The 27690-nt window shown below is 37.1% G+C and overlaps 1 long non-coding RNA gene across 1 annotated transcript in view; it reads left to right on the plus strand.

Annotated features, from left to right (window-relative positions):
* Positions 1–4227, plus strand: part of LOC141578923 (uncharacterized) — a 69458-nt gene extending 65231 nt beyond the window's left edge. Inside the window, exon 6 of the long non-coding RNA XR_012509819.1 lies at positions 247–4227. This is a non-coding gene — a long non-coding RNA (uncharacterized LOC141578923). The remainder of the gene's footprint in view (positions 1–246) is intronic.
* The last annotated feature ends 23463 nt before the right edge of the window (positions 4228–27690 follow it).

The raw sequence follows: 27690 nt of genomic DNA on the forward strand, positions 1-27690 counted from the left end.
ATTCTGATGTCACTAGTCTGCTTGATGGTGTCAATGGCATTGAAACTGTTAACAAATGAACCAGTGTAACCTCAAATTTATTGTGGCACACTATAGTTTTAAATAAAGCTTAGTTTAAATGGTGTCAGATCCTTAATTGGAAGAATTGTTTTTGGTAAAACTTACAAATGCAGCACAATTTTCCTATTTTACTTTTTAAAGCTTTTAACACTATTTTGTATTTTCTTTATCGATTTGTTTCCTAAGCTTCAGTATCAAATGCACCTAACAAAAAAGGAATGGAGTTGAAACTCTGACTCGTTATCTGCCTAGTCCTTTTAATACATCTCATAAGAAACAAAGACTGAAGACTCAGCCAGCATCAGAGCTTTGTTCCTTCCTACTGTTACTTAGGCTGTCGGGTTTCAATGAAGAATTCACTGAAGTGGAAACCTGATCAAGCAATAATGAAGTTAAAACAACACCCTCGGAGACAGTGAAATCTTAGTAAACTCTTAAGTGATGAAAATGAAGTAGTCCCACACTTTACACAAAAAGACTGAAATAAAATGATTGCCTGACTTGTTAAATAAAGAAACACACCATGTCAATAAACATTTCTCAGTATGTGTTAGTACATTACACAGAGCAAAATTCTTATTGAGATAGATGTGAGGAGAATGTCATTCAAATGTCTTGAGTTTAGTAGATGACTTCGAAAAGGTAAACCTTCACAGAAGCTGTCATCATGTCTGCCTTTGTTAGCATATCTGATACTTCACCGGGAATAATCATTTCCTCTGCTTGGTTTTTATTGACTCAAAGTTGTGTGTTTGTTTATTTTCTATTTTGTGACTCTGGTGCAAGTGTCATTCAAACTCAGATGGTACTGAGACAGCAGTCTGATTAGATCCCTAGGAGAATTGCTTAACTCCCATGGGAACTTCCAAAGAGAGAAATAGTTCCTCACTTAATTATTAAATTCCTAAAAAGTACATAAGAGGAGGCATCTTTATGGTTTGTTAGATTTCATAATAAGACTTGTTCTTAAGCAAGTAAAACTCAGGAGATCTTTCTAGGTGCATGTATTCATCTATCAATAAGATTGAAAATCTTAGATTATCAAAATATCTATAATTCCCTAGTATTAAAATACTGCTCAGTTGTAGGCACTCAATTCAAAAGATCACTAACCTTCACAACATTTTTATGTCAACTCTCAAAACTTTCCTGTTTACTACCTACAACATGATAGCACCCTGGAAATGCACACTGTAGAAGACTCTATTAATGGCACAGAATTAATGACTAAAATATTTTCATGCTTTATTTTTTGAACTATTATGGATTTTTTTCTAATTGCATTGTATGCATCATTGTACAAACTGGAAAACTTCAACAAAAAAGGAGAAATAAAAAGCTCTGGTAATCCCACCATCAAAGACACATTGTTCTCTGCTGACTGAACACATCAATTCCTTTTAAAAAGATAAATTGTTGACACTTTATACATATACATTTTATACATATACATATAGAAATTATATGTACTCTTATTTTTCAATATTTTGGAAACACTATGTAACTGGTTTATGATATTCATTGCATTAAAATTCATTTTAATATGTCATAATTTATTCAAATATTTGGTAATTAAACCTACTTTCTGCTTCTGTTTTTATATAAAATGTTGTAATAATCATCTTGGTACTTAAAATTTAGTCTATAATTCTTATACTTCATCAGGTAAAAAAATTGAATTCTTAGGACAAATGTGAAGTTTCACCCACTGTAATCCATATTGCCAAATTATTTTTGCGATATTTCTTTACAAGGGCTCTGGAATCATATATATACCAAATTCTGCCAAATGTTTCATTACAGTATATAAAACCCAAACAATTTTTGGCTTTGAATTTCTCCATTATTCTTGTGTGTTACAGTGGAACTATTCCAAGTACTAGAAAGATAATTTACTACCATTAAAAATTGTGACAAAAAATCTGTGTGCCACCATTTATCTATAAATGAATGATACATTTGATAACACTTTAATATTTGCCAGGAATCCAGTGCTCTAGTATTAAAATACTGTTCAGTTTTATGCCTTTAATTCAAAAGATCACTAACCTTCATAACATTTTAAAATCAGCTCTCTAAATATTCTTGTTTACTAGCCATGGCATGACAGCACCCTTGAAAAGCACACTATGGAAGACAACAATAGCTCTTGAAAGTTTACAGAGTTGTCACATCCTTATTGTTTGACAATCAGGTTGAATAAGATTAGTGTCATATGTCAATTTGAATCAAAGAATTCTAGATAAAGCCAAAACCATTGATGGAAACAATGAACCATAACATCGTCAGCTAAATTTTGCTGCCTCAGAAGTATCCTGTCAAATGATGCACAAATAGACAAGGGACTAGAACGCATACCAAGATACCCTGACCATCTGTTGGTAGATTATCAAATGGAGGTTGGTGCCAATAAAGCAGTAAATGTAACATCAAGGTCAGCATCTAGAGGTTATAGTACTGTATTTTCCAGAACCATTATGTGAGTTCAGAATCAAATATCCTTTCTGTGCTAAAAATCAAAAATTTTAGCTGCATTTTGAATATTGCATTCACTATCCAGTATGGAAAGAGACAGCCTCTCTACTAGGTAATGTGCTGCTCAGTTCGTTGCTGTTGCCTCCCAAGGAGCAAGCTTGTGTAAGTAAGTTCTTTCTGACTTCCTACTTCCTTCATTCTGTCCTGCCCTGGGGTTATGGTTACAGAACAGGATGCACTAAAATGTTGAAATCCTCTCTCCAATTTATTAATCTACTCCATACTGTGAGCTTAGGGTAATGCTTGGACCCAAATTCCAGAATAGAGTTTGTTCTGGAATAAACTCTACCCTTACTAAAGGTGGTTTAACAAGCCTGTTTAAATGCACATCCAATTGTTTTTAGGTGTAATTGACATATAACATTTTATTGGTTTCATCTGTATAATGTAATGATTTGGTATTTGTATATGTTGTGAAATGTTCACTACAATAAGTCTGGTTGACATCTGTCACCATACATATTATCATTTTTTCCTTGTGATGAAAAATTTTCAGCTCTATGCTCTTATCATCTTTCAACTATACAATATAGTATTATTAACTAGAGTCACCATGATGTACATTACATCCCCATGGCTTATTTATTTCATAACTGGAAATTTGTACCTTTGACTCTCTTCACCCATTTCACCCACTCCCTACCCCCTGCCTCTGGTAACCACCAATCTGTTCTCTGTATCTATAAGCTCATTTGTTGTTTTTGCTATGGTTGTTTTTTTAAGATTCCTCATGTAAGTGAAATCATATAGTTTTTGTCTTTCTCTGTCTGACTTATTTCACTTAGTGTAATGCCTTCAAGATCCACCCATGATGTTGCAAATGAGAAGATTTCATTCTTTTTATGGCTGAATAATATTCCATTATCTATCTATCTATCTATCTATCTATCTATCTATCTATCTATCTATCTATCTATCTATACAGATTGATAGGTCACATTTTCTTTATCTATTTATCTACTGATGGACACTTAGATTGTTTCCATGTCTTTGCTATTGTAAACAGTGCTACAATGAACATAGAGGTGCTTATAGGGTTTTGAGTTATTTTTTTCACTTTCTATGGATAAATACCAAAGAGTGGAATTGTTTGATCATACAGTAGTTCTATTTTAAATCTGATATTCTATTTTAAATATTTGAGGAATCCCTATATTGTTTCCCATAATGGATGGCTGCGCCAATTTACATTCCCACCAGCAAAGCACAAAGGGTTTCCTTTTCTCCACATCCTCTCCAACACTTGTTATTTCTTGTCTTTTTGATGATAGTCATCTGACAAGGTGTGAGATGGTATCTCACTGTGCTGTTGATTTGCATTACCTGGTGATTAGTGATATTGAGCATCTTTTCATGTACCTGTTGGTCATCTGTATGTCCTCTTTGGAAAAAAAATGTGTATTCATGTTCTTTTCCCACTTTTTTTTAAGTTGGACAGTTTGGGGTTTTTTGATGTTGAGTTGTATGAGTTCTTTGTACATTTCAGATATTAACCCCCTATCAGATGTCTTGTTTACAAATACCTTCTTCCATTCAATAGGAAGCTTTTTCTGTTTGGTCTAGTTCCCTTTGCCTTGGACATCCATTCTTAAAGCTAGGCTGGAATAAAGTTTGCCCAGTTATTTGGCTGAACATGACCCTGGGTGTGTCTGTGAGAGTATTTTGAGATGAAATCAGTGTTTATATTGGTGGAGCGAATAAAGCAGATTTCCCTCCCTTATATGGATGAACATCGTTCAATCAGCTGAAGATCTGAATAAAGCAAAGAAGGGTGGCAGTGGGCCCGTGCTTATGGAATTCACTGGTCTTACCGTATCCCCCACCATCCCGAAGCAGCTGGCTTAACAGAACAGTTGAATAGCCTTTTAAAATCCCAGTTACAGTGCCAGCTAAGTGGCAATACCTTGAAGGTTTGGAGCAAGATTCTTTCTAGAAAGCCGTGTATGCTCTAAATCAGTGTCTGATACAAAGTCCTGCCTCTCCCACAGCCAGGCTTCACAGGTCCAGGAGTCACGTGTGGAAATGAGAGTGGCACCACTCGCTACTACCCTTAGTAACCTGCTGGTGACACTTCTGCCTCCTGTTCCCTGACAATGTTCTGTGGGCCTAGAGATCTTGACTCCAAAGGAAGAACTTCCATCAGGAGACACAAAGATGATTCCATTGAACTGGAAATTAAGACTGCAGCCTAGCCACTTTGGGATCCTAATGCCTTTGGATTAACAGGCAAAGAAGGGGTTTACTGTGCTGACTATAGAGATTAATTCTAAACACCAAAGGGAAATTGGACGACCCATCTACAGTGGGAGTAAGCAAGAGGGTGTCTGGAACATAGGAGATCACTTACAGTGTCTCTAGGATTACCATGCCCTGTGATTAGGTAATGGAAAACCCTAGCAACCCAATCCAGGCAGGACTATGAACGGTCCAGACTCTTCCAGAATGAAGGTTTGAGTCATCCCACCAGTTAAAAATCACAACCAGTTGAAGTGCTTGCTGAAGGCAAAGGGAATACGGAATGAATACTTGAAGAAGGTAGTTATTAATATCAGCTGTGACCACATGGCCAGTTACAGAAATGAGGACTGTAACTGTTTTGAGTATTTCCTCCTTATTTTGTTGTGAATCTGTGCATGTGCATACAAAATAAATATCTTTGCTTTCTTCTCTCTGTATTCCATGATCATGTAAAGGAAGATGCACTGACTTTATATCACAGGGTTTAAGTACGGCTAATTAGTTATGGAATGTCAGGGAGGGGAGCAAACATCACTCAAGGACTTTACCTTCACTTCTGGCAAAAGAGTTCGAGTGTTTTCGGTTAACACACAGGATATTGGTTTCATGTTGGGTAAAATTATGACCTTGTTGTCCTTATTTGGAGATTAAGTATAGTTTAAGGAGACGCACATAGGTGCCAAGTTGACAAGGGGTGGATCTGTGATGGTTAATTTTGTGTGTAAACCTGACTGGGCCATGGGGGTGCTCAGACATCTGGCCAAACATCACTCTGGGTGTGTCTGTGGAGTGTTTCTGGATGAAAGTAACATTTGGACTAGGCAGGCCAATTAAAGCAGATTGCCCTCTCCAATGTGAATGAGATGTATCCAATCAGAGACTCGAATAGAACAAAAAAGCTGACTGAGAGGAAACGCCTGTTTGACTGCTTGTCTCTGAGCATTGGTCTTTTTTCTACCCTTTGGACTCAGACTGAAATATCGCTCTTCTAGGGTCTCCAGCCTGCTGGCTTTCAGACTACACATCACATCTCCTGGCTCTCCAGCTTGTCACCCTCAGATATTGTAAATTCTGGTCTGAGGACTAAGGCGGTTTCAAACACGGTCACCACATGCTCTTCTTTGAATCGGGCTTCTGTCCCTTACCAGGGAAACATTAATCGTCTATCCAGAAACTGACCACTTCTAACCTCCTTCCTACACTGTCACAATCTTGGTCCACGTTCGGAGCTGCCCTCATTTCTAGATAACTGCAAAAACCTCTGCTTCCCAACTGTCTCCGTACTCTGGCCCCTGTCTCTCATAGCCCTATTCTCAAAGACACAGCAGCCAGAGTGATGCTGTGAAAACATGTCAGACCATGTAGTTCCTCTGCTAAACACCTGTGATGGATCCCACCTCACTGAGAATAAAAGCCATGCTGGACCTCAGCATCCTAGCTGCTCCCATTGCCCTGCTTCCGAAGCCTGCTTTTCCTCCTCTCATTCTCTCTGTTCACACACCTTCTGCCCCCACTGGCCATCAAGCTCCCTGGGCAAATCCTTGACTCAAAACCTTTGCCCATGTTTCTCTCTCTATCCGGAAGGCCTTCCACCAGGTAACTGCATGGCTTGCTCACAGCCTCTTTTGGCTCCCTATTCAAATATCACCTATTCAAGGAGACCAGACATGGCCCCTTTATCCAAAGTTGCAGCCACCTTCTGATCCTCTGTCCCCTTTCCCCGCTTCATGTTTTCCTTCAGCACTTACCATCATCTGACATGCTATGCACTGTACTTGCTTCTTATCTATTCTTTTCCTGAAATGTAAACTCCATAAAGACAGAGATTCTGCTTTTTTTGTTCACTGCTCTATCCTCCACCCCTAGAACCATGCCTAGCACATTTTATGTGCTCAGTAAATCACATTCTGTGAATAATTACAGCTTAGAAATGCTGTATTCACATTGCTTTAGGCCGAGGGAGTCTACCAGCCTTAGAGATTATCTTTAAAGATTACCTCACACACATTTTTTTTTTGCTCGCTTTCAGAACTACTATAATATAAGACACAATCCTTACTCTGAAAAATCTAGCTAGAAAGAAAAGTTACTTAAAATTGTAATCGACATTTTGGCAGAATGACAAGACCAGGGTTATTCTTAGGGTGTACATCTCTAGTGAACACTGACTATAGACTCAGTCTCTTATTTCTTCCTTCTGACTTAAAAGGCAAGAGAAGGAGTGAGAGAAAATGCCATCTTCATCTTTGTCCTTTTCTCTGAGAAGCTAAAACTCCTCCTGGTTAACCTCCAATGAGTTTCCTAGAATACACTGTCCATCATCACTACGCATTCGTTAGTTTGCCCACAGCGAGCTGTCTCCACTTGTGGACACCTTCAACTACAGCCTAGGAGCTCAGTAACAGGATCTGGAAAACCCTCGTGTCCTAGACTAATGGGCTTCCCCCCACTGCACTCTCCAATCTGTTGCTTTTCCCCTTCTCTCCCAACCCAGAGGGGAGAAAGTCCCATCACTATGGACTCTTCATCATGCTCCACCGCATCTCTTCCTCCTGAATCTCACAGCTTCTGTCTTCTGTCCACTGCATCATTGCTCACCTGAGTTATTGTGACTGGTCCTTGGGGTCTCAGGCTGGTCCGGCCTCTGATCCTTCCTAGAGTTCACTTGCTGAAGGATGAATTAAAAATTCAAATCTCTGAAAAATCTAAAGAGCTGTGACTTGACTCTTAAAACCCCTCTGTGGCTCCCCAGTGCCTGCAGGATAAAATTTAAACTGCAAAGCATGGCCAGGTCTGCTCATGATCTGGCATCTGCCAAAGTCTGCAGATTCAACTTTTCTGACCCGTGAAGTTTTAGCAGCTAGCCATGCTTAACTATTTAAAGATCCTTGAAAGGACTATGCCAGACTCTTGGGGCAGAATATCACCTCTCTCACCCAGCCCCTTGGCTGGAAAATTCCTCCTCATTATTCAAAACTTAACTCAGTTGTCATATCCACCAAGAAGCCATCCTGATCCTGCTTTGCTTTCTTTCTTGGCTGTCTTTCCTCCATCCTGCTGGAATACCAGTTCTCTATGTCCCCTGGACTCATATTTTTAACAGAGAACTTGCCACAGTGTGTTGTCATTACATGAACTCTTCATACTTCACTTCTTATTTAAGTTGTGAAACCTTCTGGACTTAATGTACTGTAACTTCTCATCACCCACCTGCCTCTAAGCTTCCAATGTTGACCCTGGATGTGGTTGGTCCTCTCTCCCGATGATAACCCTTCTAGATCTTAGAATGACTGGTACCTTGGGTAGAATAGCTTAGCATGTTTCCAGAACTTTTTAACAAGGAGAAAGTTAACCCTTTCAGGTAAAAAAACAAAGGATTATCTCATTGATTTTATTATTTATGAAATGCATCTTAGTTGATTGTGAAGGGAGAAAATAAAATGTTGACTGTGGAGTGTCTAGGGGTGTATCTAGAATATTTCAGAGAAGCAAACTGACTTCATACATTATCTCGCTGTATAATTTTAATGGTAACATACCTACAACATGTCACTAGAACCCTCATATTTATTACCCTGATTTCCCCACTACACTGGGAGTCTCTTGCTGTCATAGGGACTGCAGGCTCTGGTATCACTTGTCCCCTGTCAACCACAGAGAAAGCCTTGTTATCTGCCTGTCGGAGAAGCCCCCTGCATCAGATCCCTGACTCTGATTTTCTTCTCTTATTGTCATACAATGTAAAAGCTGGGGTGGAGATTCTGTCGGCCTGTTTGCCTCTCTTCCACTCATGCTAAGATTTACTCTCAGAAATCAATACTTTCATTTCTGATTTGCGCTCATCACCAAAAAATTTAGTGGCTCTGTTATCTTTTGGACAAGCCCTCTGAACAGGGCACTTTGAGATAATGCAGCCTGTCATCTCTCCATCAGCAGGTTTCTTACCTGAGAGGCAGGAGAGAGGGAGTGGTGGGCTGTCTTTAAAGAGCTAAAGTGTAATGTTAGATTGGGTATGTTAGGTATTTGAGTGCATAGACATTGAAAGCTACAAGCGTTCAATGGCTGCCATTTAAAAAATGCAAGTTTATGGAAGGTAACCAATAATCTTGCCAAAAATGGTGTAAAAGTCACAGAGCTGAAATTAGATATAAATTTGACATGAAGAAGAAGCAATTATAATAGAAAAGATAACACATTCAATAAATAGCAATGAAAGGAAAACAAGAAATATACATTACTTCGTATTTTTAGCCACACTGTTACGCCTTTGAGGCATAACATGAAAACTATTTGAGCAGCACTCTGTGGTTGAGAGTAGGCTTTGGAGCCGGGTCGCCTAGGTTCAAATCCTAGCTCTGCCTCTCCTTTAACTTGGGAAGTTATTTATTCTCTCTGTGACTCAACATGCTTTTCTGTAAACCGGGCATACAAATACCGTGAATTCAAAAACATAGTACATGGACAGGGAACTATATTTAATATCTTGTAGTAGCCTTAGAATATGAAAAAGAATATATATTCATGTATAACTGAATCACTACACTGTACACCAGAGACTAACACAACATTGTAAACCAACTATAGTTCAATTAAAAAAAGACAATATGTGGCAAGTGGCATGTTATAAGGTATGCAAAAACTATTAACTAATACAAATCTTATTAACATCATAATTATTATTGTTAACCTTTCTCCTCAGATATGCCTCTTAAGTGTTTAGATACCCGGACATGTATGGCTCTGAAAAATAATAGAGAATTTTGAAAACATCTCACAGATTACACTGTTCTTTTAAGAATCTGAAAAGCTGCAGTAGCTCGGGGTCTATTATTGATAGAACTCATTTGGAGAAGTCCAAATCTGTCCTACTTTATGTTTTTATATACAGTATTCTCCTAATTACAAATGTTGGAAAGCAAAAAAAAAAAAAAAAAAAAAAACAAACAAAAAAACAAACAAACAAACAAACAAAAAAAACGAAAAGCAACCCTTGTTTCTTTAGTGTCATTTAATAAAATTAAACCAATCAATAAATCTCATCTTCCCTGGCACATTACTTTGCCAGCCAGCAGACTGCCATCGTGAAGTGTGTCCGAGGACTGGGATGAATACATGGTCCCCTCAGGTTACATCATCCCATGTCTTAAGCTGTTTAATCCATAAAGCCTAGAACATGGTGAAGCTCTTTTATTAATCATACTTTTGGTCAGGGAAAGAGGGAATAATGGCTTTTCCTTTGTGAGCGTGACTTGAGCTTTTCTGAATTAGGATCTTATGAACAGTGATAGCACAGAGGCTCATAAGCTCGAGTTATTTGGTCCCTTGTTTAGTTTGTAACTCTGAGCTATTTAGTTGCTATAGTGACAGTAATGATAAAGGCTGACTGGAAGAAGATAACATCTTATTTGGGATTTTGTTGTTGTCATTGGAAGGGGAGAACATGGACCATGTTGCCCTATTAGACAAGATGCTGGGTTACATCTATTTTGAATGGCAAGTCTCACAGTTTTTAGTACAGATTGTTTCAGTGTGGTGCTTTACAGCTAAACTCTTGAAGGCCTGACTTGGGATTTAGCAAGTTTAAGATATCCTAGTCTCCAACTAACAGGATTTTTCTGAAAGTAGTTGCTCAGTATATGAATTATTATAAAAGATGAAATACTAAGTTTAATACAAAAAAGCCAACTTGAGAAGTTCAGGCAACATACAATGTACCTTTCATATTGATAGAATTATTTAATAAGACTGTTAACAGTAAGGAAACTATAGGAACTCTGGCAATAAGTAAATTATGAGGGCTTATTTCCTTTTAATTCTCTGATCCCAGCTGGAACAAGGTGTGATTGGAGAATGGTTTAATTGTCCATGGACATCTGTCTTTGGTGTCAATTGAAAAATAATACCCTGGGCATAATATAGCCTATGGAATTTTTGACATTTTTACATCTTTCACAATCAAGGCTTTGTCAAAAAGTCAGGTAGTGAAACTCCTAAAAACATGGATACATTTAGGGTAGAGGGGAAAAAAACCTGGTAATATATCAATATACACAGCTGGAAAGCAGATGTTCAATTGAATGATCTCAGTACTTAGAGAAAGCTATTAAACCTGTTACTTACTTAAGTGAGAAATCCCCATAATTTATTGTCCCCATATTTGACTTACTTCTTTTGGCTCCTTGAGATTAACTCTCGAATGATTATTTCTATTATGATTATTGTTGCTGAAGCCAATTACTACGGAAGTTTGACTCCACGCAGTACAGTACATGAGTGTTAAGAAATGCCCAAGGCTGCTGCCAATCAAAGGAACCGGTGAGTTACGAGTTGTTTACTGTACTGGGAAATGAAGTGATAAATGCATGCCAACCGGTAAAATGTGACATTTAGTATTAGATGCACCACGTTTAAAGAGTTTTTTATTCATCTCTCAGAGGGCCAAAAAGGAGTTTTAATGGAGCCTTCATTATCAAAAGAGACATGTAACACTCAGCTGTTGAAAACACTAGTGACGCTATGGTTCAAACCTCTTAAAGCCTGTGCACATGGGAGGCGGCTACCTGCTCCCATCCAGGCTCCATTTTATCCTTTTTTATGGCTCCTGGCTACTCACAGAGCCTTCCACCAGTTCCTTTGATTCCACCAAATTATTGCGATGAATCAGTGCTGGCTCACAATATTACTAATTTAGTGAACCTGAAAAAGAGATTTCACAGGGGTTTGTATTATCCTTAAAAAAAAGGAAAGACTGCATCTTGATAGCACTATTTGATGTTGCGTAGTTACATTAGGTTCATGTTGCGTGACTTCTTAGCCTCTGATTTACTAACAGGATTCCTTTAAAGGTCATGTCAGAGGGCAAAACTACTCGGCAGTACTAGAAACACTTAATGAGATGCCCAGAGGAGCTGGCCAGGAAAATTCCAATCCTGAAAGTATCACTTAAGTCTGAGTACTGCGTTCCCTGTCCAACGGGAGGAAGATCCCTTTTCTCATAATCACTGAGTCTCTTATTAAAAACAAAAATTAAATGCTCGCGAATTGGTGCTCTATGAGTCTAGCCATGCCATCTCCCAGAACACATAATTAGATGATTACATTTTAGACAAAAGCTTACTACGGTAATTCACAGCACAAATTTCAGCTAGGGAATAGAAATTGATACATGCAATATGTATCAATACAAAATAAATACGTGCATATGTGTTCAAAGCAGGCTTGAGCTATTAAGGGCCATTAAAAACACTGGAGCAAATAGCTCATGGGGATTAAGCTCTAAGGGCCCTCTTTAAAACCAGAAGGCAGCTAATCCCTTCTCACCTATTTGAATGCTTAGCCTCCCACTATAACATTAAACCATTGTTTTTTATTTGTGATGCTGCCTGAGCAGGCAAATATTGGCAGAAATGCCATCCCCAAAAGGTCTTGGGATGCTTTCAGATTAAATTTACTAGAGGTAAAAAAGCAAAATAGCATGGATTACAGAATTTTTTAAAAATGTTAACTCCATGTTAAATTCATTAACTCATTCATTTCAGCTTCCCTGCCATTTCCCATGACAGTCCCTCACTTAATTCCTTCCTCAAGCTTCCTTTCCCCCTCAAAACTGCATTAGCAGATTCAGGGAATTGCTCTTTGTGTTTTTTTCCGACCCCTCCCTGTAAATTTCCTAACGGTTCTTCGGCTTCTTCATGGCAGGCCTTTTATAGCTGACCTGTCTGCTAAAATGTTAGGGTCTCACATTACTCCCACAATGATGCCACACTCTCTGCTTTGAGCAGGACCATTGATGGTGATGAGAGACTGTCATGGTTCTGCTGAGGAAGGAGCTGAGACATTCTTGAGTTTTTCTCTTCAAGTATTTCCCATATGCGGATACATACTCTTGGTAGAAAAGCGTATGTGATAAATACCACACATGTTAAATAGCTCTATTTTCCTAGTAGATTTCAAAGAGAAACGCTTCTGAGCATCTTCCCTGTTTCCAATCATAGTTATTTCTTGTGTAACAAAAAACTGGGGAGTAAAATACTTGTATACATGTACAAGTCTGCTCAAGGAGAAGGCAAATAAGTATAAATTTAGTGGAATGGTTTGTATTGCCTTTAAACTCACAGTTCAGGTGCTCTATTGCTGTATTTTTTTTTTATGTCAGTGTACAGATTTCAACAAGAAGCATTTTTCTCTCTCAATCCTGCTTCCTTTCTTCTTACCATTTCTTCCTAAGGCAGATGTTCTACGAGTTCTAATTTTCCAGGTTGTATTCTCTCTTCATCCTAAAGCAGCCCTTCTTTAAAGAGAAACCTGTTTCAATACTAAGTATAAACAGACTTCATAAATACATGTATATGTTCATGTAGATACATTGTTCATATAGTTACATATACATTAATATGTGTTCATATTCACATTGATGACACTGCCTCTGTATACCACTCTGCACTGGCCTTAGAAAGCCACTTTAATTGTCACGGAATTATGTCCTGATACAGGACCACTAAAGACCAGGCAGGGGAATCTCTGGCCCTCCTGTGCTTTAGAGAGCCTCGGGGATTACAAACCTGCAGAAAAGAAAAGTATCAAAGGCTTAGGAGCCCCTCTCAGATCAAGCAGTCAGCACGGACACCCAGCTCAACCTGGGACCCGCCCCAGCCTCTCGGGGGACAAACATCCTTCATGCTCCGGGGTGACACTGCTTCACTCCTTTTTCCTTTCTCTTCCAAACAAAAGGTAACCACGTTTGGATAAAGTGAAGGGTTGTGGCTTATATCCCTGCCCGATTTAGAGATGGACAACATTTCTGAGGGCAGCAGAATTGAGCTGTGGATGTGCTTATGTAAGAAAAATTCAAATTAATGAACTTGTCAAAGCCTTCTCTCCAAAGTAGGAATGCGAGAGATTCTTGCATGACAAAGTATTGTTCCCAGTAGTGCTGAGTATCCATTTTCTTGCTTCTGTTCACATTCCAATGCATGGTTCCAGAACACTAAAAACTTAGCACGTCATGGACATGGCAGCTGAGAAACTTTTTGCAATGTTAAACAATTCTGATTATTCTTGAATTTGTATGTATATTGTTGTGAATTTAGCACGTGTGAAATATTGAACCATACATTCTAACAATGCCAGCTACAGATACACTGTAAATGGTTTTATTTGTATAAATGTATTATATAAAGTTTAATTAATTTTGTAAAAATGAATTAAAGTTTTTCTTTGTACAATGTGTTATTCAGTAACTATAAATTATGATCTGCATAGATAAAATTTTAAATACTTAAGAGAAAATTTACTTTGGAAAGCATGAAAAATAGTTTTTGATTTCTCACATTTACTTTCATTTACATTCCTTAGGTTTTCACATTTGCTTTCATTGACATTCTCTTAAAAGATTATAAAAGAAAATAGAATTTTATTCATTTATTATACACCTTAATATCAATAGTACAAACTTTTAGTACATACTTTATTATGACTAGAAGATTATTTTGCTAAAATAAAGGCAAAATATATATATTTTATGGACCAACAGATCATAATTTATGGGATTATCTTATTATTATTTTAGTTCTTATCTAAATGATGTTAACCTATTTAATGAGAGCCAGTCATGAATAAAAGTAACTGAGTTCCATTGTCTTTATATTTGTTGGTATTCTGCTATACATAGTTGAACCAATTTTTTGTCATTTTGAGGGTGTACTTGTCAAAGTAGAAGGATATTTTGAGGGTATATTGTCATTTTTATCACTTTTGAGAGTATATTGGTCAAGGTAGAGGATAAAACACTCTTTGATTTATAATTTTTAAAATATTTAGACATAGGATATGTATTCTTCAGTTGTTTTCTTCCCAAACTATTATTAGATGCACAATATATTTAAAAATGTTTTTAGAGCCAATTTGAAAACAAATGCCCACCTTTATTTGGAAACTTTGATTTAATAAGGGCCATAAAACCACTCTTCACATTTCTGGCAAGCTGCCACCTGGAGAGGCATGAAACAGTTCTTTGATATTTGCTGTTTTCCCAAGGAACTGATCCCAACCTACTGAGCCTTCAGAATCTTCCAGAACATATAGTCAGATAAAGCTATAACAGATTTGAAGAAACTTTTTGCGATTTAACTTTTTTTTTTTTTAGATTTTAATGGTTCTGGGGATTGAACCCAGGACCTTGTGCATGCTAAGCATGTTCTCTACCATTGAGCTATACCCCCACCCCCACCTTGAAGAAATCCTTAATTACAGAAATCATTAAAACTTGGTGAATCTTAGAGTGTCTAGAGTCTTAGAGAAGGTGAACTCTACTGGAGGCTGGAGGGTTGGATAGATGGGAACACGTGGGCAGGAAGGGGAGGAAAAGGACAATGACAACAGCTGTCATTTACTCCAAGCTTGCAGGATGATTTTTACAGCTCTTTGCTAAGATCAACCTCATACGTCACAGGATAAATTCTTTGGTTTGTTTAATTTCGCATTTTTGGCTGCTTGGTATTAACCCGCCTGCTGCCATATCGCTGCTGGGCTTCCACGGTGTTGACAGATGACGGGCTGGTACCTTGCTTGTTACTGTTGAGCAGAAGGAAGGCTTTGTAGGCTTCCGTCTAAGTGTTGTGAGACAGAGGCCCTAAGATCATTATTTTATGTCCATTTCTTAAACACTGGAGAGACAGTGCTAGATGTGCTCAGGAATACACCTATTTCAATTCAATTTATATTGAGACAGTGATTTTGTTTTTGAGGCATATCACGTATCCATTAGACTTCAACAGCAAATCGTTTTCACTTAAAACATCTAACGAAAGTCTAGTAATAAGAATAGTCAATTGCATAACATTTCTTGTTGATTTATGGGAACAAATAACCTGGAGTTTGTTCAGATATTCATTTTCTCTCAAATGTGGACAGTACTATTTTAACAAGATAATCTACATAAGAGATCAACTACACTTCCTTATTACCTATGAGGTTTACTTTGCTTTGTTTTCAAAAACGTTTATTTAATCTTCAGATAAGAGTAACATTCTATAAAATCCTAAATATTTTTAGTATATAATTAAGAGTAAATAAATTTGGGCATTACTTTCCCACAGGAAACTCTTACAACAGATATTGAAGCCTGTGGTCTTTATCAGATTGTATGGGAATCATTGTAGACACAGACAAAAGTGTGAGGACTATCACAGTACCAGAAGTTAGTTGGACTTCCTTCTTTCCTACCAGTAACGTTCATCGTGTTCTCCCAATGACCTTAATCTCCTGCAATAACAAGCATCATCGTGCTTTTCAAGGTTATTCTCAAAAGTGCAGTTTTCATTTAATATGATGCAAATTTATCCTCAAATTTATTTCTTCCAGAGAAAATTGGAATATCATTATCTTCAAGGTTGAGGAACTTAATTATCAAGATGGGTGTGGCAGAATAAGCAGACAAAAAGGAATAGAGAAGCAAGATTTTTCTTCCTGTTAAGTGGAGCAGTGAATTATATGATTTAACAGTACCTAGTCCACATAATCTGAAATAGTCACATGAAGTTTGATCATGGATTGGCCTATGTAAAAATATTGTTATGGGCCGTATTAGGTAAGATATACAGAAAGAGGTTTCTGACTTCTCACTTGCAAATGAGTCTCACCAATTTGCCAAAAACTGAGTGTTTTCTGATTATAGATAAAGGCCTCTTTACTGTGCACTGAAATTTATACTTTCTTTCAGACTGACATTAGCTTTTCCAGTTCAAACAATTAAATTTCTTTCTTTTTTATAAAGGAAAAAAAAATGTATGAAAATAGGCTGAAATACTTGCCCCAAGATATCAATCAATTTTACATAGATAATATTTAAGTGATATTGCTTCTGATTCTATTAAATATTATTTTTCACTAGGCTACATATTATTTTAAGTATGTCATTATATATTTGGTCTTATGAGAGTTCATTGTGCATTATTGTTTCCATAACGAATGTTTAGTTCATCTACTGATACTTTTTCACTCCTTGTAAGGTTTTAGGTTGAAAGAAAGAAAGGAGGGAGGGAGAAAGGAAGAGAAGGAGTGAGGGACAGGGGCCGGGAAGAAAGGGAAGAAGGAAGAGAAGGAAGGAAATTTTATGACACTGGTAATTAAGTAAATGAATGTGAACCAGGAGGACCAAAGTGGCAGATTGCAGTCGAGATTCTGACACTCCGAGTAGGAAGTAATGTTTCACACAAAAAGCTGCCTGAACCAAATCTATTTTACTTCCACATAACATACAGATGCGTCTGTCTGGCTATTTGATGCCAGTCTGTCTAATTAGCATGCCCATGTTGGGTGGTGTCTTGGTCAGTTTAAAACCTGCCTTACTCCTTGGGTGAGAATGCCAGCTCATCAGCTAGTTTTCCAACTGTCCTCACTTAGAAATTAGGAAACAAAAATATCTCAGTTTAAAAACTTCTGCACTTCTTGTTTTGATGGCCTTTATTATTGTTACCCTGAAGGATAGTATAATCCAGTAATTTGAAAAGGAATCCTTTTCACATTTAAAGCATCATGTGAGATTTTAAGTAAACATGTTTTGTATTCTAAAATATATAGAAAACAGATTAAATGGGAATTCCCATGTCAGTTTTTCTAGTTATTAGGGTTCTTTGAAATCAAATATATTTGAATGGTTTTTGGTAGTTCTTTGTCAATCTCAAGAACACACAAGTGACACAGGTTGGTATTATTGGAAGTTCCATTACAAATGAAAATAATCAAGAAAAGTGACCTGCTCAAGGTGACACAGTCAGTCTGTCAAAGCTGGCATTAGAAATAGAGGGAAATATGTAACCATAACCATAGCAATAGAAGAATTCACACAATTATTCTAATCACAACTTTGGATCAAACATAACAATATAATTCCAGCCTCTGCCAATCTCTCACATCAGTGTAGACAGATGGAGAATATTGGATTTATTTAAAAGTTAAGATCAAAAAGAATGGGATTGTTTCTAATAATACGTATAGATGTAATTTATTCCTGTTAAACTACCGTGCTGCTGAAATTGAAATCCACTTATGATAATAGCATTTTTCACATATCTGACAATATAAATAACATCCAAAATTCCAAATAATGTGCACCAACATGTTTTTATTTGCATCTTTGCACAGTGCTAGCAGCAAGTTCTGAAGCTGCAGGAATAATAGTCTGCAGTTGTCTCTTAAAGCAAAACTCTTTGCTTAGCTTCTCTTCCTAACAATGTCTAGAATTATTTCTCCAAACCAGAGCCATTTCTAGAGGCGGATCTTCATTTCAGCAAATGTAACAACCACCTCAACTGTCATTTAAATCACGGTAGAAACATACTGTAATGACATTTCATAACATATTATAAAATTTACATGCCAGTGTTAGGAAATATCTTTATAAAATCTTTAATAAAGGAAATGAAGCAAGGCGTTTCAAAAATTAAAAGAATACATATTTCTATACAGCCAGTTTGAGTGCATTTATATTTGATAATTGTCATCCACAATTTTTCAGAACATGTTGAGTCAATTTATCTGATATCTAAACATATTTTATAACTCACAATTTTATTATATAATTCTATACAAAAATGTGTTTAGTGGAATTATGTCACCATGTATTATTACAGTGGCATGGTCCAAAAATGTAGGGGCCACCACTGGATTAAGCTGTGAAATCTTCACTATATTAATGAGAATGGAAGCCCCTAAAAGTAGTATGCAGCATATTCCAAACATTTAACCTTGAAAGCACTTTTTTCCATAAAAAGTATTTATAAATTCTTTTTCCACCAAATGTCTATAAGAGAATATCTAAAAATCAGTCTCAATAGGTAACTATTATTTGATTATTTATACTCTCCAATGAGATTTTTAATTAGTAGTCGTGGTGTGTTTTAAAATCATAGATTTCCCATCTTGATTATAGCATCATGAGTAGCTTTATTTTTTTCAATAGAATATTTTTGAAATATTCAATTTTCAAAGCCAATTTATTTTAATAAAATTTACTCTAAATGGTAAATACACTTATAGAAGTAATAAAATAAATAAGGATTAAATATTAGACTATACACTTTGTCCAAATTAATCTGACTGATTTCCTGGGTTATATAAATTCTACAAATAAATTTATATTTTTCCTGACAGATTGACCCATAATAAATAAACCAGATATATTCTTCAACATGAGAACATTTAACATGAGGTAGTTAATTGATATGCATACACCATATCATTAGTAATGTGTGTAGTTTAATATTAAAGGAACTTCTACTCATTGAAAAATATTTATTCATTACCTAGCAATAAGTTAAAGACATTATAGTGAATGTGACAGACTTGGCTTCACAGTTTTTTGTGTGTCAGTTGTAAAGACAAACAATTAAACAATAATTTCTGAATTAGAATGATGCAGAATTAGAAGAATTGTACATGTGGAATCAACTTTTATATAAATTTGTCTCCTACTTGTTTTCAACTATGCCAAGCTAACCAATTACTGCTTAATAGTAGTTAAATTTAACTATTTTTTATGTGAATAGTAAGATTCAATATCTATTGATCTGAGTTAGCTATGTACTTTTTAGTCATTTTTTTTCCTACTCTGCTAAAGATGCTGTTTCTATCTAAGATGGGAGAAAATACTTAAGAGTTAAGAGTAAGGGATATTGTTAGGGGAATATTTTCTTAAAAGGTAGCTAAAAATTTCATAAACTGAAGAAAGGCAGGTGAAACGGTGTTTGACTATCTTTAATAATAATGATCTCACTTCTCTCATGAGTTTTTTATGGAAATTTAAATGCATAATTAGGTGAGAATACTTTGCAAAGCAAACATTACTACAAAAGTAGCAGTCATTTTTATTTTTAGAAATCTAACATATAAACATCTTGTTTGCAGAAATAAAAACTGATGAAAAGAACATGGTAACCCACTATATATTAACTATTTAGTTTGTAAAATATTCACAGGAAGAATCCTTTAAATTCCCCCACTCTCTTAGGTATATGGTAGGTTGCAAAATGACACAATTATTTGCAATTCCTCCTGTCAAGAGTCAGAATCCATTTCTCCACTCCTCAAATCTAAATTGGACTTGAGCATTGTTTTGATGGGAATGATATGCAAATTCTGAACTTGGTCACAAAGAAGATACGCATTTTGTTGTGCTCTTAGGACACCTTAACCTTCCATATGTATAAGCCTGAGCTAGCCTCCTAGGTAGTGGGAGATCATGTGGAAGAGGACCAAGGCATCCCAGCCAACTGTCAGTCACCGCTCCCCTAATGTGACAACTACCCCGATACACAGAAGACACTACACTAACCAAGACCATCAGAACCACCCAGCAGAGGTCAGCGCAGAATGCCAACCCATACAACCAGAAGCTAAAGAATTACTATTTTCAAGTCACCACGTGTTGGCATGTTGGTTCTTACTCAGCAGGCGTCCACTGCTACAAAGGACTAAAAAATGTACTTATTTTACCTAGTTGTTCCTACCCATAGCTCATAAGGAATAATCTTGCTGAAAAAGATGAAACCCATCTCTCTTTTCTATAAGAAGATTTGTGGAAGTCAATCATGCCCAATTGGAAAGATGTTTATAAATAACTTACATATTAATGAAGCATGTAACATAACATATGCTTTAAAGTTTTTGACCAATTGGAAACATCACCAATATTTGGTTCCTTTCTGCAAGGTCTAATAATAACCTCAACATCCTCCATATATAGAAGACATAGATTATGTGGAGAGGATCAGCAAGGAGTACAGAAGGAAATCTTCAAGCAGTGAAAATTTATGCCAAGTAAGCCATCCTAAAGAAAAAAACAACCCAAATAAAAAACTACAAATATTTTTCTACTAATTGATTATCTGTTTGCTAAATGAATATACAAATTGCCATAGACATCAATTAAATACTGTTTGAGACTTGATTTTTCAACTTTATTGCCAAATATCAAGTATTGTTTTCTTAAAATTCCCTATGTTTAAACCCAAAGACATGGACAGCAAATATAATTGGCAAAGGTAATTAACCTACATTTCCTCTGCTCCAGAGGTGAAGGTTCAGCCCCAAGCAAATCCACTGATTTGCCGCTAAATGTATTCACTCATCTGTGCTGAAGCCTCAGAAAATTGCATGGAAACAACTGGACCACGCAATGAGTATTCATGGTCACAAAGATTATAAAGGCTAAAACAACAAGGAGTGTTCTGAAGCTGCCATTCCTCAGGATAAAATACATCCAGCAAGAACTCTTCATTAAAATTAAAGAAATACATTCATATCTTGCCAAACCTTATACAAGAGCCAAGAAAGCTTTAAAAAGCTAGGTGCTGGCAAAGGTGAGAAGAGAAACTTCCCACCCATACTTCCTTACTTTATGCTTCATATAATGTAAACTCTCGGAGATGACAAATATTGCATTCAGTATGATGAAAAATTAATGCAAAGGTTGAATGGTGAGGCCAGGAAGTCAAAAGAACCAATTTCTCTGAATAAGATAATTTTATCCTCAAATCACGTCCCTCAGGCACATCAAGAATATTTGATATCAGCATCAATTTTGTATTTTTGAGTAAATTGATTTTGCAGTTACAATGCCCATGATACACTTTCCATAGGAGAAAACCAAGACCTTTCAAATGATAAGATAATAAAGAAAAGGCAAAATCCTATTATTTAAACAGAATGTTGAATAGCTGCAGGTAAAAATGCTTGAGAATTTATTTGTTTGTGCAGTAGTTTCCTATAGAAGTGTATGCATTACTTAGATTATGGAGAAACCTCACAGGAAGGACTTCGGGCTCTCTTGGTTTTAGTTTTCTCATACAGAAATTTAGATTTTTATTTTTCTCTTGGTTAAAGCTAATTTCCTTCAGAATCTAAATCATATATATTTTCCCAACTAAAATACTGACTCACTTTTCAACTTTTTCCTTATAATTTATATTTCAGCAGATTGAGCAATTGGTGTGTAACTGTTCGATGAAACCCTCCTACTGGGATAAGGTTCATGCTGAGCTAGCAGAGCAGTGCACCCACCAATGACTTCCCCTAGGACTACTTGTTAGAACACTATAACCACAAATCAGTGAAAAACTGTGAAAGTTACTAATGTTTTCTCCAAAACAAGGAAATTAATCTCAGGAAAGCAAGAGAGCTATTTAAAATATAAAGTTACCACATTAAAATATTAGAGGATAAAAATACAGAAAACATGTTAAACCTAATTTAACAATAGCATATTCATGTAAAAATTCAAATTCTTTTATATATATATGTGTGTATAAAACTTTGTGGTAATGAATTATGAAAAGGGTTAATTTTTTGAAAAGCCAGTGTATTAACAAAAAAGGAGGTACTCGAAACTATTCAATACATATTCTCTATGAACTAATTTTTAAAACTCAATTTTTATAATAAAAAAATCTGAAAGTCATAATTTAACCAAACATTCAAACTTAGCATAATTTATAGTGGGACAACTTGAAATTACACAGCTCATAAAGTAATGCAGTGTAATGTACCCACAGTGATATTTAATCTGAGCCTAATTAAATCTTGAGACTTAACTTCTGGTTAACAAGATATACAGGAGGTAAGGAAACAGCACAATGAGGACATGATTAGACAAAGTTCAAACAAACATGGGAAATCCTATAAAACCACAGGCTTAGACTCTTCAAAAGACAATATTATGAAAAAAATAAAAAGATATTTGGGGAGGAACATTTCAAAGGGACTGAAGAGACATAGTATCACATGCAATATGTGAACCTATTCAAGCTCAGGAAGAAAAAAAAAAACTATAAAAAGATGTTGGCCAAGTGGAAAATTTGGTTATGATTTGGATATTAGATGACATTAGGGAATCATTGTTAATTTTTCTAAATATGATAATAGCATTTTGGTTGTGGAGAAAAATGTCCCTATTCTTAGGAGATGCATGCTGAAATTTAGGGGAGTATTATAATTCATACATACATACAGCATGTGTATGTGTGGTTATGTACACTATTTTTCAAAAGGTTAAGTCTTGCCAAACCTAGATGGAGAGACTACAGGTATTTGTTGTGCCATTTTTTTCAATTTTCCTTTGTTTTTGAAGATTTTTACAATATGCATTTAGAAAAAAATACTATCATACATTTACATATATCTTTGCAAACATGAAATATTTATTTCAAATATATCAGTACATTAAACAAATAATATAGCTTTTACTTGGAAAAAAAATTTTTTTAAATAGTGCAGCAATCTATGAGGCTTTGACCTTGAATCTACAGCCATGTTGTTGAGGACCCCAACTCCACTGTCTCTTTCTCCCTGTCTTACTCTGAAGTTGGTGATGTTCTCTGTGCTGAGAAGATGATCCCACTTAAACTTCGCTCCCTATAACATGAGGATGAAATAGTTCATCAGTACTTCCCATAGTGTAATGCAGCAAATCATTTTCAGAATTATTTGATTACACACTTATCTCAACATCTTCTGAACCCTAGGCTCCTTTCTAAAGGGAACACAGGTGTCCAAATCACTCAGAAAGACCATCACCCCTACACAATGTCAATCAACTCTATTTATGAGTATTTGTGAATTTGAGTAACTTTAGCTCTTAGAACTCAGTCAAATCTAGATTACTTAATATAATTTGAAACTGGTGAGAGCCTGCTCTGGAACTCTGGAATTCACTTTCTTTCTACCAAAAGCACTTCTTGAGGCTTCACTAGGTCCCAGGCCAGGTACTAGGAGCTGGAGATAACAGCAAAAATATTGACTTACTGATTATTTTCTCACCATTCCCCTCCTTCCCTGCTTCACTAACCAGACTATCTGTAGCCTAATTTTAAAGCTTCTTCTCCCTTCATCACTGTATGGAGATAAAAGACTTTAAGAAAGGAAGAATCCTTTGGCTGTGTTTGACAATACAGTTATTATTAGGAAGCAGGAAAATTGCTCCCAACAAGAACAAACAACTGCCTATTTTATATATATAGTAGTTTGTACCTGCTAACCCCAAACTCCCAGTTTATCCCTCCACACCATCTTTTTCCCTTTGGTAACCATAAGGTTCTTTCTATGTCTGTGAATCTGTTTCTGTTTTGTAAACAAGTTCATTTGTGTCATATTTTAGATTCCACATGTGATATCATAGGGTATTTGCCTCTCTCTTTCTGACCTACTTCACTTACTATGATCATCTCTAGGTCCATCCATGTTGTGGCAAATGGCATTATTCATTCTTTTTTATGACTGAGTAGTATTCCATTGTGTATATAGACCACATCTTCTTTTCCACTCATCTGTCAATGGATATTTAGGTTGCCTCTATGTCTTGGCTATTGTTAATAATGATGTTATGAAATTGGGATTCATAAGAGTTTGGAATTAGCAGATAAATGCTACTGTATATAAAATAAACAGCAACGTGCTACTGTATAGCACAGAAAACTATACTCAACAGCCTATAATAAACCATAATGGAAAAGAATATGAAAAAGAACATTAGATAGATAGATAGACAGATAGATAGATAGATAGATAGATAGATAGATAGATAGATAGATACGTGTGTGTGTATAAATAAATATATATATAATCGAATCACTTTGCTGTATGCCAGGAACTAACATAATATTGTAAATCAAATATACTTCAATTAAAAAAATAAATAACAGCCTGCGCCTCACCCCCCAGGCTCTGAGAGAGGACCGCAGGGGAAGCATCCCTAGTGCAGCACAGAGCGATGCCAAAGGACAGCCACATGAGCAGGCGCGGGCGTCAGAGGCTGTGCCTGCACCGTCAGGCAGTGAGGACGCAGAGCCTTCACCGCTGCTCCGCAGCATATACGTGGGCACAGATGTGGCCAGCTCACCTGGCTGCCTACCCAACAGGCATGGCCCCCCCTTCCTTCTTGACAACAGAAGTCATGTTTGTCATTGGACCTCCACGTGCTTTTGAGGAGGCTCATTTCCTCCCTAGACACACTGACTGAATTATGCCTGATCAAAGCCAATCACCACACCATTCCCTCAACCAATAACTGATTCAGGCAAGGACATCAGAAGCAGTTCTAACCAACAAGTTTATAGCAGTTATCTTTTGAGAGCCTGCTGGGAATGGTTTTCCTCACAGATGAAAATATATGCAATGGCATTAACCTTCCTACCTTTCTGCCTTTGATGTCACTGATAACCGAAACAGAGATGGCCAACTTGTAACCATGAAAGGAACCCACCTGTGAGGACCGGCTCATGTGCTGTAGAGAGCAGAACCTGAAGATGGAATGTGGGTGGTTTCTTGATGACATCGCTGAACTGCCAAATTCAACAACCCTGGAAATACCCTACCTCCAGAGTCATATTACGTGAAGTAACACATTTTCCTTATTTAAGCCAGCTGAGTCCAGGTTTATTGTTTGCGGATGAATGCTGAAGCAACCATGGATGTGGAGGGGGTGATAAACACTGTGCAGCTCAGAAGGGTGTGTTTTGGGATTTGGGCACCATGGGGTCATCGGCTGTCAAGACGCAAGTAGGAAAAAGGAAGTAGTTGGGACTAAAAACAAGACCCACACACATTTGGTCAAAAAGCGACTTAGTGGATGGGTAAATTAGTGACTCTGCATGGGGAGGTAAAGCTGGGCTGCAAATCAAAGGCAAGAGAGAACATCTCTGGACTGTCCGAAGTCTGGCAAACTTCAGCCCAGGATTAACCCCAGGGATGTCAAGGTGAGATAATGAGAACAGCAAGAAGTCAGAAGATCACACACACACATGCTCTTGTGCAGAAAACACTCCGTAACAGAAGAGTAGCAGAATTGCATCATCTGAGACCACAGGTGCCAGGAAGCAAAGCCTCTGGGAAGTCATGTGCTCCGTTATTGGGGACACTGCTATTAGAGCCTCCAGGTGCCACTTCTGAGTTGGAAGTAAGGCTTACGTCCTCAGTCAACATGGACATACGAAGGGATATGAGTTTTGATTCTAGGAAGAAACAAGTTATCCAGCATCTTTAAAAAGGGACAGGACAGATGAATAAAAAGTGATGAGTGTAATATGTGAAAGAAAGCTAAGCTATGTTGAGTATTAATCTCATTTTAAAGAAAGACAGATTAGGATCAGTACACAGATGAGTGAGGAGACACCATTTACCCGAGAGATAAAGGGTGGTGTCATGCTGTGCCGGGGGTAAGAGGGAGACTCTCTGAAAAGTGAGGCCAAGAGGGGTAGCAGGGCTTGGATTGGTCTGTCTGAATACGCTGGAAGGTGGCTGGCTCGGGTTGGAGTGCAAAGAGACTGAAGGAGAGACTCCAGCCCTGGACTTGGGAGTCCATCTCTTGGCAGCAGAGAAGGCTGGCTCTGTTGTTACCACGACGCAAGCTCCGATTAACGCAAGCCTTGGGGGCCCATCTAAGTCCTCCCTGTGGTGTCCGGAGGCTCAGGTCGACTGCAGCTGCAGCAGCCTCTGAAGCATCACGAGAGCCTGCCTTCTTTCCCCGCAGCCGTAGGTAGCACATCCAGTTGATGACAAAGGGGATACAGGAAACGATGCAGGGGCCCCACGAACACCAGCGAGGCACTCAGTGATTCAATATTTAGCCTCAGAGACTGTGGGAAACACGGTGCTGACGGTTCATGGAGTCATATGCGGTCCATATTTATGTTAACTCAGCGCTCAAGCAAGAGGAGGAGGAGCTGGGCTCTGAAGACCCGTGCAGGCAGAAGGTCAGCAGAGGTGGCGGTGCAGCAGCCAAGACAGATAGAGCGAGGCTGGGGGAGAAGCGAGCCGGAGCTACGCCCCCTGCACTTTTCACTGTGAATTCCTAGCAGATTGCCCGACACACAGCAGGTGCTCAATAAATAATTGTTGGATGAATGATTTAATTAATCGGGGATGTTCGGTAGCACATTAGGATCTAAGCGTTATCCTTCACAGCTAGAAGTGACTGTTTATTGCTTTATTCCACAAGCTGACCTCAAGTTTCTTGGCCAATGTGTCTTCCACATTTTAAACTGGCCGTATTTCTTCTTTTATAAAATGAAATAAACGCTAATGTGCAAGAAAGAATATAAACAAGTGTGGTTAGACAAATTCAATGTGACTTAAAAGAAACGGTAGCAGGTGGAGGACCGTGGGCCCAATTAAGATATATTTGCTTTCCTGCCACAGATTCTGTGCTTTTCCAAATAGACCTGTTAGATGCTAACAGGATGGGGACCATTTTTGACTCACAGTTTTGGTTTTGTTTTTTCTTTAACCTGGGAGAAATATATTTTCTCATCAATATTTTATGCTGTTCTCTTTCCATACTTTGCTTCTGTGATGCTTCCTTTAAAGACTTTTTTTTTTTTGTTCCTTTTTATTTTCTGCCGTTGTTTATGCTGAATTTGTTGTTGTTATTTTTTCATTTACATTCCACAGAGAAATAATACTTAATAGCATAAAATCCCATAACCGCATCAGGATAAAAGAGGTGATTTATAAACACATAATAGTGGTTTTTGATACTTTTCATCATTAGTCAAGCTGAGAGAACAAATTGGAATTTGTGCTTCTGGTGAGCTTTCTGAAGGGAGCCTCAGACTAATGTAGCCAAAGATAAAAGATAATTCCAATTAAAAGATAATGGATATTATACACAATTACAGCTGTGGCCAAGTCAAACACTTTGAAATTAAATGTCTTTGTGTGAGAAACCACAGTGTTAAATAAAATAATCAACAGGAATTTCTTTCTTTCTTTGCTCTGATCCACTCACATGCTCATTTCCTATTTTTGGTAGGAAGTGGTAATTCCGTTTAAATAAAAAAGACGCCAAAACTTTCCAACCTGGATTAA

The sequence above is a fragment of the Camelus bactrianus genome, chromosome 10 (genome assembly GCF_048773025.1).
Source record: "Camelus bactrianus isolate YW-2024 breed Bactrian camel chromosome 10, ASM4877302v1, whole genome shotgun sequence".
Taxonomy (NCBI): domain Eukaryota; kingdom Metazoa; phylum Chordata; class Mammalia; order Artiodactyla; family Camelidae; genus Camelus; species Camelus bactrianus.